Source organism: Puma concolor, chromosome A2, assembly GCF_028749965.1.
Source record: "Puma concolor isolate L17-30 chromosome A2, mPumCon1.1.hap2, whole genome shotgun sequence".
NCBI classification, from domain to species: domain Eukaryota; kingdom Metazoa; phylum Chordata; class Mammalia; order Carnivora; family Felidae; genus Puma; species Puma concolor.
The window spans coordinates 58035106-58046006 of record NC_141668.1 but is presented as its reverse complement, the minus strand read 5'-3'; the positions used below and the strand labels follow the sequence as shown (position 1 = coordinate 58046006).

Genomic DNA, 10901 nt, shown 5'->3' with positions numbered 1-10901 from the left:
AAACTATTCTCAATATGTGCTCACATCAGTAACAGTTTAGATAGTGAAAGTTTTGCAAATCAGTTTATGTTTTGATCAGGAAAAATGACAGTAGCTTTGAAATCTGACTTTAAAGCTCATTTTTAAAAGGTTATCTAAAAATTATATCATGTCTTCAGAATATTAAATGGGACAGTTCTATTGAGGCCCGGGCTAGTTTCTGATTGTATGCAGGGCCTATGAATTTTGAAGTTGATTCTTTTGGGTCATCCAATTGACATGTCCCATGGTGACATTTGAAGAATGCCTGAAAGCAATGTATAGGTAGATCTGCCAGATTTCCACTTCTGAAACACCTTTAGTAATAAGGCATATCCTAGTATTTTTGTTACGGCACATAATTCGCCCAATATGTTTCAAAATTGGAGAATTTAAATTTTATGAATCTCTGGATACTCTTTTCTTATTATTTTGTTGGCTGAAGCAGAAATACTTTCAAAAATAGGTAGGAATAAAAAGACCCTGCGCGTTCGTAATCATTTCTGCTTATGGCCAAATGACAACTACTAGGAAGGAAAATAATTTAACAAGGTAAAGTGACATAGACCAGAGTCGGTGGGGATTTAATTTTTGCTTTAGAGTATCCAAAAATCTTTTAATTTTTTTTCTTTTGTACATGTTATTGCTTGCACTCAATTCTGTTTTTGCTCCATAAATCTTCAAGAAAAATGTATTAATTTGTTCATGAGTTATTATTACTAATATGGGCCTGGCACCATGCAAGGCACCACAGCTAGAGAAGTGAATCAATCAGACGTCATAACCTTCACAATGGGCCATGTTAGAGTAAGTGGAAGAGAGAGAAAAAGTCTGTGTGAAGAGTTTAAATTTTGATTGTATAGGGAAACAATATATGTGTGCTCTCTTAACATTTTATTTTAGATTAAAAATTATATTAAATGTTAAAACACATATGGAAATAAATAGTATGTTCCATATTCCCCTGTTTTTGTCTTCCTCTTTTTCATTCCTTTGCTGTTCTAGTTCCAGTCATAGTTCTAGTTCTTATCCATTCATTCATTTATCCACAGACTGTGTATTTCTTTTTTACTAAATTTTGAGAAGATGCTGACAGTAATTTTTCTAATGAGTGTAGATCTTAATAGAAAAGGAAACTAACATATGCCAGAATATACCATATATATGCCAGAATATATATTTATAAATAAATATATATATGGTATATATATATATATATATATATATATATATATATATGGCATATATAGCACATGTAAGAGGCTACATTTGCTCATTACTACGTTTTTAGGCATTTAACAGTTGGAATTCATGATTGTTTCAAATTAAATCTTCAAATTTCTAATTGCTGTCATGTGTGCACTCTAATTGTTTCATATTTTATAGCTTTGCTGCCTTGTGGTACTTTGTAATATGCCAACCTGGCTATGCTGAAGTGCTTTCCCACAGTACTCTTTTCTTTGTGTTTCCAGTTAGTATGATCCATGTGAACCCTAGTTGTTTCCTTCACTCCGGCTGATAGGGTACAAATATCTATGTTTCTAAATGAAGCCTTTCCTGGACGATCTAAGTCCCTAGCCAACAACCTCCTGGTCACAGATACTTGAGTAGGCCCCTGGAGAACAGAAGAGGTAGCTGAAACCAACCCACAGCATTATGAGCTAAAAAAATGTTTAAAACATTTTTTTTGGAGTTAAACCACTAAATTTGAGGTAGTTTGTTATCTAGGAATAGCTAACTGATACAAAAGGAATGAACATAGTCACAGAGAGAGGAAAGAGCTATAGATTGGGATGATATTATGTGCAGTTATTTTTTGGCAAAATAGAAGTTAAATTCTTCTGTCCAGAGAATAACAAGTATATTTCCCAGGCCAAAACATAGAGTACTAGCTGAAATTCCAAATGTGATGAAAGTAATTAGTTGAAGGGAATCTTGTGCAAAGTAGTCTTTTAGAGCTTCTAAATAAGCTTAACTATTATGTAATTTAAGTTTTTGACATAAAGAGTCCTACAATCACATTTTTAAACACAGCACATAATTCAATTTTAAAGGTCTATATTAGTCTGTTTTAATAAGTATTTTTAAATTATTTTATTGAATAACATATTGAATAACATAGACTATGTCATCATCTATTCAATTAGGCTATCCTGTGAAATACTCTTGTATCTTTTACTACTTATATGGCATTATACCACAGTTTTTTATGTGTTGACCTTTACCTGATTAGTGTTTTTATTTTTTGCATTTTGCATCTAAAATCCTTGTGTACATGAGCCACCTGGGTGGCTCAGTCAGTTAGGCATCTGAGTCTGGATTTTGGCTCAGGTCATGATCTCATGGTTCATGAGATCAAGTCTGGCATTGGTCTCTGCGCTGACAGTGCAGAGCTGCTTAGGATTCTCTCTCTCTCTCCCCCTCTCTCTGCCCCTTCCCCAACTTGTGCATGCTCTCTCTCTCTCTCTCTCTCTCTCTCTGTCTAAAAAATAAATAAGCATTAAAAAATTAAAAAAATAAAATCCTTACATACATGTAGACTGTGCTTTTCACAATATGTGCTGTTGGACATCTGTGCCAGAAACAACTGGAGTGTTTGTTTGAAATGCAGATGTTTGGACCCACCCCAGAGCTTCTTAAATAGGCTTCAAGGATGTGGTTGGAAATTTCCTTCCTTAGCAAATTTCCATACAAACATTTGAGAATCTTTACTATAGATCTGGCATAGTGCAAGGTGCTAAAAAAATGTTTTTAAAATGAATGGGAAACAGGAATATGTGTGCTTAGTTGAAACTCCTATTTTAATACACAAAATTTGTCTATGGAATTTACATAGCAATAATTCGTGCCTGTACAGACATGCCAGTATAGACAGACAAAGTATAGTTTAATACCCAGTTGCCATTGGAATAACACAAGTTATTCATCAGGTTGAGTCTGGTGTAACTAGCAAAGAAAAAATACTTTTTACCCTTAATTTGGCAGAAGCCTCTTCTTTGATTCTCAGAGTGAAAATAAAAATGAGGAAAGCAGAAGGTCCTGGCTGAATGAGAAGAATCTTTGGAGATTAATAGAAAAGTCTCAAATAGTGTCAGTATGGCAAATGTGTGTAGAGGCACTCTATAAAGTTAAAATTCAAAGGAGAGTTAAACCTAAGTTCTTAGTAACTTTGCATAAGTCCACTTTATTTTTTGAAAAAAAAATGATGAAACAACTTCTTAAGGCAAACGTCATCATTATGTTAATGCCTTGAAAGAGTAATTGGAAACAGCAATAAATAAACTCTGCATTGATGTTAGCTTAGAAAATGTGGTGGTGGAGATAATTTAAAGAACATATGAGGAGCATAATTAAAATGTAGTCATGTGTGGTCTGGAAGAAATATAATGCACAAAAGAGTTCAGTCATTTCTCAAGGATAAGTTCTTGACTTTACAAATATTTCATTAATTCTATCTCAACATGGAACAAACTATAGTGTGAATTATACTCTAAGAATCAAGAATGCAGGAATGTTACTTATAGTTTAGAGGAATAGCAATACCCTTTCCTACTGCTTTTGTCCTAGGCTTTGCTTATTTGTAATTTCTCCTATTATCCATTCAAGAGAATGAAAATTATCCTGTCCTTCCCCCCCCCTTTTTTTTTGCATTTGATTTAAAATCAAAGGATTAAACCTGCTCTTCTCCAAATTAGCTAAAGATTTTCTAACAAAGAGTCATGACAACCATAATTTTAGGAACAGATGCATAATTATAAGAAGGAGGAACACTGAGGTTACCTTCCTGTTGCATTGAATATATATAGCTACACCAAAGATAATACGCCCATATGACATCCAAACTAAGCAGGGTTTGTTTTTTGTTTTTTTTGTTTTTTTGTTTTTTTTTTTTTGGCGGGGGGGTCTATGTGTCTTAGTCATGAAACTTCCATTGAGTTTATGTGTCATCCAGAGTCCAGAGTGAGAAGTATGTTTTCCAAGTCTGGTTTTGTAGATTTCTCAGAACCCCTTTTGATCCTTTTAATTTTATTAACTGAGATGGAAACCTCTTGACATCAGAATTTTTGCAAAGTTTATTCCATCTTCCAGCCCCTGAAAGCTTTTAAATACCTAGGGGTTGGTCCAGATTGTCACCTAATGAATAAGAAAATCTTCCAAAGTCCATAGCATTTGAGGCCATTAGTTGCCATAAAATCACAAATGATTATATTATCCCTGTAAAAACAAATTAAAACCTTTGGTTTATTCTATTTTTCCATTATAAATAGGGACTTTCCAGCATCACTAAAGAAGTACGTTTGCCAAAAATGTTTAATCTGTCATTTCTTTTGACCATTTAAAGCAAATACCAGGTACAGAAGAACAAGTCAAACAACAGAACAAGCAACCAACAAGAAACCAGAAAATAAGACTGCATATGAGTCCTGTCCCATTCTTTTCAAGAAGCTGATGTCTTAAGGGCAGAGTTAGAGGAAAGGAAACTAGAGCACATTAAAATATATTTTAGAGATAAAACAACCGTATAGAACATATAGTCTTTGGATGATCCTGGCTTGTATAAACTAGCTATAAAACATAGCTCTGGAACAATTAGGGAAATTTAAATATGCACTGGATATTGGAATTATTAATTTTTTCACACTCTGATAAAAGCATATAGGAACATATCTTCATTTTTAAGGTTGTGTACCTTAATATTTAAAGATAAACTGTCATGATGAATGTAATTTACTTTACAACATCTAAGCATAAGAAAAACATATAAGTTGATTAATAAAGAAAATATGGCATAATGGTTACTAGGTTTTAAATCTCAGTTTTAATTGCATGGTTTCATTATACTGTGTCTCCTCATTTGATTTTTTTGAAAATTTGCCTAATAAATTTAAAAAGGACATAGTTGTCTTTCATAATTCAATTAGAATTAGAATTACAGTTAGAAATTTTGAATGAGCACAGGCCTTTGGTATAATCTAGAAAGCACAGGTTTTAGTAGCAAAGAACACTTAACTTCGTGTTAAGAGATCTGCATTCAAGTAAAACCATGAGCGAGGGCCCAGTCCAACTGCCTTCTCACCCTCAAAGCAAGTTCAGTCAAGGACTTTTCAATCAGATTTAAAACAAGAACAATAATCCTTGTCACCCTCCCATGTCAGGGGGGTGTTACAATGATGAATGAGCTCCAGGAATAGATTTAGCCTGCTGATGTATTTGTAACCCATATGGCTATATCACCCTTTGACTTTTCTAAGAGGAACAGAAAATAGTTACATTTAGTATGCCACAAATTAAATTTCTGTCAAGTTTGGCTTTAAAAACCACTCTCCTAGAAATCCAGGTTTTCATAGGCTGGCAAAGAATCTTTGTAAGATCCCACATTGGGAACTGGAGCTACTATATAGTAGCAACTCACTAGTAGTGGGCGATTTTGTGTAAGTGGAAATGAAACTTTGTTGACATTAAAAATGTATGTAGATATGCTCTTTAAAAAACAGTTTTATTGATATATACGTGACATACACAACTGCACATATTTAATATATATAACTTGACTAATTTAGATATGTATATGCCTGGGGAACTATCACTACCATCAAGGCAATAAATTTACCCATCTCCTCAAAAAGTTTCCTGATGGCCACCCAATTCATTGCTTTTTACTTGAGCAGCTTTAAGTTTTGTGAGTACTGTATACTTTATGTATTCTAAGTACTGAAACCAGCAAATATTTCGTAGAGATTCAATAATTTTGGTACTGATCACATCAAAGCTAGTGTATAAATTAATGAGTAAAATGCTATAGGCTACTATTACTTGCTTGGTCTACTTTTAAAAATTTCTCTACCAAAAAGTGCTTAACAAGTACTTCATAGGTGTGATAGTAGCACAGATTAATCCAATGTGTTTGATTAGAAACATGTCACACTGTAATATAGTTTTGGTTTTCATTGTCCTATTCAAGTTGAGTAAACATTTACTATAGATCTTTTTTTTTTTTTCCTTCCCTACGTCAAATGGTATTTTTATAAGAGCCTGCACAGGAAAATTCATCTGTTTGCCTTTTGGAATTTATATTTTCAGCCTATCTTAGATAATTGTCATGCTTCTTCCCATTCCAATAAAAAGATGTCCTAGGCATCTATTTAGATTCATTTCCACGAACTCAGACTGCATGAGAGTGAGAAAGTGAGAAAGTAAATTTTGTTCTATTCAAAAATGAGTTTGTAACTGATACCAGGTTAAAAACAATGATAAAGAGTCCACATCAGAAGAGAAGAGGGCTTTCTACACATCTGTGGCCTCACACTTGCTCAGGAAGATGCTATTTAAGGACTAAGTCTGATGTCAGGGGGCTGAGTATCCTACCTTAGCTGAGCTGAGATACAGCATAATGGACACATTTCTTGTAGGTAGGGCTTTCTGAGAGCAACTCATCTATGAAAAAAGAGTGCCCCAGATAAAGAAACCTCACCCAGGAAAACAGGGTGCATGTATCAATCAGAGGGCCCATGGCTTCTGCACCGGGTACATTTGGGGATTAATTACATCTTAAGACAGGAAGAGAAGCTTTATTGAATTGTGGACCTCTTCATTGTTTTAATCTTGGTGCTTACAGTCTTATTTGAAAAACCAAACAAGTTTAAAAGGCCAAACTGAATATTTGGCCCTTAAAAAAAAAAAGTCAGTGAGTTCTTATTAGTTTTACCAGGCTTTCCACACATTTTCAGAAGATGAATTATCACACTGTATAAAAATTGATAAAATCATAACATAAAAGCAATAAATTTCTATTTGTGTTATCTGTATGGCAGGAGAAATGGCAGAAAATTATAACCATTTGGTTATAATGGTTAGATATAGAGGTTTTTCAGTTGTCACACTTTATATAGATTCGTTTTTTTGAAAACCCATTGACTACACATATGTTGAGCGCATACTAGTAGGTGGAAACATCATAGCAATAAGCCTTCCTAAATGATGGTTTTTGCATCGCATGTGTCAGCAATGTTTACAATTGTATGTACAACAATTAGGGATGGAGTCAGATAAATGTAACAAAATTATGACTTCTGGTGACTTAAAGGAATGTTTATGCTTATATTTTTTTCAGGTAGCAATACGTCTAGAAAGAGAAGCTCTGATATTGGTTTATAGGTGCAATAACATCAGGATAGGTATCTCTGCAGTTCTCTCGGTGTTTCCTTTTTGATGGCAAAATAGATGTCCCCACTCTAGGAATCATAGTCACATTTAAGGTATAGAGGAGGAGGGAAAGGTGAGCCCAGCCATATCTTACTCTCTCTATTTTTTAGAGAGAGAGCAATTAGGAGAGGGGCAGAGGATCGGAAGTGGGCTCCATGCTGATAGTGTAGGGCTTGAACTCATGAACTGTGAGGCCATGTCTGCCAAAGTCCGATGCTCAACTGCCTGAGCCATCCAAGGTGCCCCTCTATCTCTTTTATCAGGACAGCTAGAGACTTCTAAGAAGTATTTCTATCAGACTTTCTTTTGTGTCTTATAGGCTGGAACTCAATCACACGATCACTTATAGCTATAACAAAAGTGGGGAAATCAAGTATTTGGCAATAGGTAGTAGCAGTATTATGATTAGTTTAGATTAATCATGATACTTTCCCAGCGGCTGGGTATATTACTACCCTGAATATAATCTAATTTCTAGTACCAAGGAAGGGTAGAGGGAGGGGAGATGTTATTTAGTAGGCAAGTAAGAGTGTCTGCCATAATTTGCTTCAAATCTCCTGTCTATATGGAATGCCATTTTATGATTATTCAAACAAAAGTTTAGTCATGCCAACCACTCTACTACATAATCTGTTAAGCAGCTAAAATATATGCGGAATAATAAGTGAGTAATATGATACTCCACAGTTTGGAGTTTGGATAGTCCAGAGAATTAAATCTATGAATTTATTTGGACATTTTTGTCTTTGTGTTTATATAAACTTAGTCCTGTGTAAAGGAAAGTACCTAAAAACTACAAAACAACCATCAAAGTATTATTATAAAAGAATCCAACATGTTACAATAAAAAAAAAATGGCAAAATAGTCAACATATAGGGAATCCCATCTAACAGCCACAACTAATAAGTGGTGTAGCCTTGGACAACTTATTTTACCTGTCTAGTTGGTTTCTTATCAATAAATTTGGTCTCTAGAGTCCAAATTAACTGTAAAACTCATAAAGTTGGTAAAAAAAAAGATAATAGGGATGGCTTAGAAAATTTGATGATCATATATGACTATGTAATTCAAAAGAAAAAAGTGAATAAATATTTTGTTTCCTAGTAAGTGAAAAATTATATCGCTGATAGTTACATTAACTTACTTTTGGTTTCAAAAATATTTTAAACATAACTTATTAGAGGAACAACTAGAAACAGAGAAGGAATACTATATATGTCAAACTGAGGCATGCCACATACATTCTCATGTTATTTTTAAAAAAAATTTAATGTTTATTAATTTTTGGAGAGAGAGGTAGAGCATGAGTGGAAGAGGGGCAGAGAGAGAGGGAGTCACAGAATCTGAAGCAGGCTCCTGTCTCTGGGGTGACAGCACAGAGCCTGATGCAGGGCTTGAACTCACAAACCGCAAGATCATGACCTGAGCTGAAGTCGGATGCTCAATCGTCTGAGCCACTCAGACACCCCTGTTGTTGTGTCATTCTTAAAAGGTACTGAATGTGAAGACAGTAAACAAGAATAGGATAAATATTACATATTAAATCTATTTAGCTTATAGTATATGATATAATTTTAAATGATTATAATGTTCTAAAAGTAGATATTTAAGACATTGCAACTTAAATTTAAATGATTTTCTTCTAGCTGTGTTTTCAGAAAAAAGTAACAAACGAAGCTGATTTTGTGAAATTATTTATCCCTTAGTATTTGTCATACTTTCTTTACACTCAGAATTCAAAATGTAGTTATGTAAATTGTTTTACATTTGTCCCATTAACTAATTATGGATAGGAAATATTTTTGTTGCATTTTTAGAAAAAATTTCTTTCATAATTTCTGCCTATCTCCATTGTGTATATATAATAGCTACATTTGAAAATCCATTTATAGTATAGGTTAGTTGAGAATTTTTCTGTAAGTTAGCACCATTAAAATTAATTTATGATGCCAAAATTGAAAAATAAAATGGAATAAAATATAAGTCAAATGAGAAGGTACCTTTAAGATTCAAGGGTAAAAAATTATGTTCAATTTTGTAAGTACAGTCTTTGTGGTTGGTTCAATCAGGGCATTCAGATATATTGCCTGAAATTTTTAAGTTGCACTTAATCAAATTGGCTGTGGAAATAGCCCTTTAGCAAAATTACATGCAGCTTTTAAAATTAAGGCCTTAAAGCTATAGGGTATAACAACTAACCTGTAGAGTCTTTAAAACACATCAGCAAAGTTAGGAAATATTTGGCACCTGGGAATTTTCTTTTGGCATTATTAGGGTTACAGATATAGTCAAAGTATTCACGTCAGAAAGGTTTTCAATGAAAATTCCAGATGTTTGACAAATGTGTTGCCTTCTTATCCTCTTTAGACACATACAGTATGTTCATTCTTACTAACAATTTCTCTTTTTAAAAAATATGTAGGCATCGATAAATGCCTTGAGCATGATGAATACAGATATTTTAGAATTTGAACAAAGGAAAAAATGATTAACAGTATATGTGTAGTTGACAGTTTGGGAAATATTTCTATCTCTTCTAAATAACATATTGTAGTAGAAATTGGTCATTGTTTTGGCTGTCTAGCACCCATCTTTCAAATATTCTACCTTTATCTATTAGTGAGAGGTAATGTCCCCTCCCAATTTAGAGGTGGAACGTATCTGATCCTTGCTTTCCTATATTTCTTGGTACACAGGGTACAGAGCAATGACTACATTTCATCAATAAGATTCACCAGCCTCAGACTTTGCGTGTCATCCTTGCACACGGGCCATGCTAATCTTCTCTGTATCGTTCCAATTTTAGTATATGTGCTGCTGAAGCGAGCACACCAGCCTCAGACTTTGAAGCAGGTGTTAGTGATGCAAACAAGACCAGAAACTCCTCTGTTGTGTGGAGATTGCAAGAAGATTCAATTTCTAGAGCAGTGATGGCTGCTTTGCTAGTGTTGGTATCCTGAATTTAGTGTTTTCATTATTAGCAATACTAAGTTGCCTTCGCCACTCCTCAAAGGTGAGCCAGTTAGGTCTTCCATGGACAGTCTGCAGTATGAATTGAATTCCAGAGTTGGTCTTGGTTGCATTGACCTGAGACTTGTTCTTTAGCTCTCTTGGTACCTGTGGCCAGGAGATTGCGTCTCACAAAGCTCCAGTTACAGAAACCTTAATTAACCAAGTGTTCAGCTGCTGTGGTCTGAATTCCATCACTGAGTTTGCACACAGGCCATGCTTTGCACAGGCTACACAGAGCCAATAAGTGAATTCAGTAAGAATTCTAAGACAGGTGCTCTGTTGGGTGGCTGATGGCCTTGCCAAACTTTCTTTAGACTGCAGTAAGGAGCTTTCGTCCTGTCTTTTGCCCCTCTTTCCTGCACCAGGCATCACATTGCTGCATGGTATGGTGGCTCCTCTCCTTCCTGATTTTCTTTTGAGGTGTGTTTCCTTAATGAAACTCTTGTATTTTTAATCAAGTCTTGGTGTCGGCTTCTTGAACTGGAACTAACAGTTATCCTACGAGCTAACACATTTTCAACACATTCCTTTTCTGTTTAAATAATCCAGAGTTAGTTACTTTGGTTTGGTTGGTTTGGAAAGTTTGGTTACTTTCAGAACACTCAATGATGTGTGTGTGTGTGTGTGTGTGTGTGTGTGTGTGTGTGTGTGTGTGTCTGTGTGTTTA

The 10901-nt window shown here is 34.5% G+C and overlaps 1 non-coding gene across 1 annotated transcript; it reads right to left on the bottom strand.

Annotated features, from left to right (window-relative positions):
• Positions 1–9945: 9945 nt before the first annotated feature.
• LOC112867140 (U6 spliceosomal RNA) lies at positions 9946–10052 on the bottom strand. Its single transcript, XR_003224182.1, has one exon. It is a non-coding gene; the product is annotated as a U6 spliceosomal RNA (small nuclear RNA).
• Positions 10053–10901: the final 849 nt, after the last annotated feature.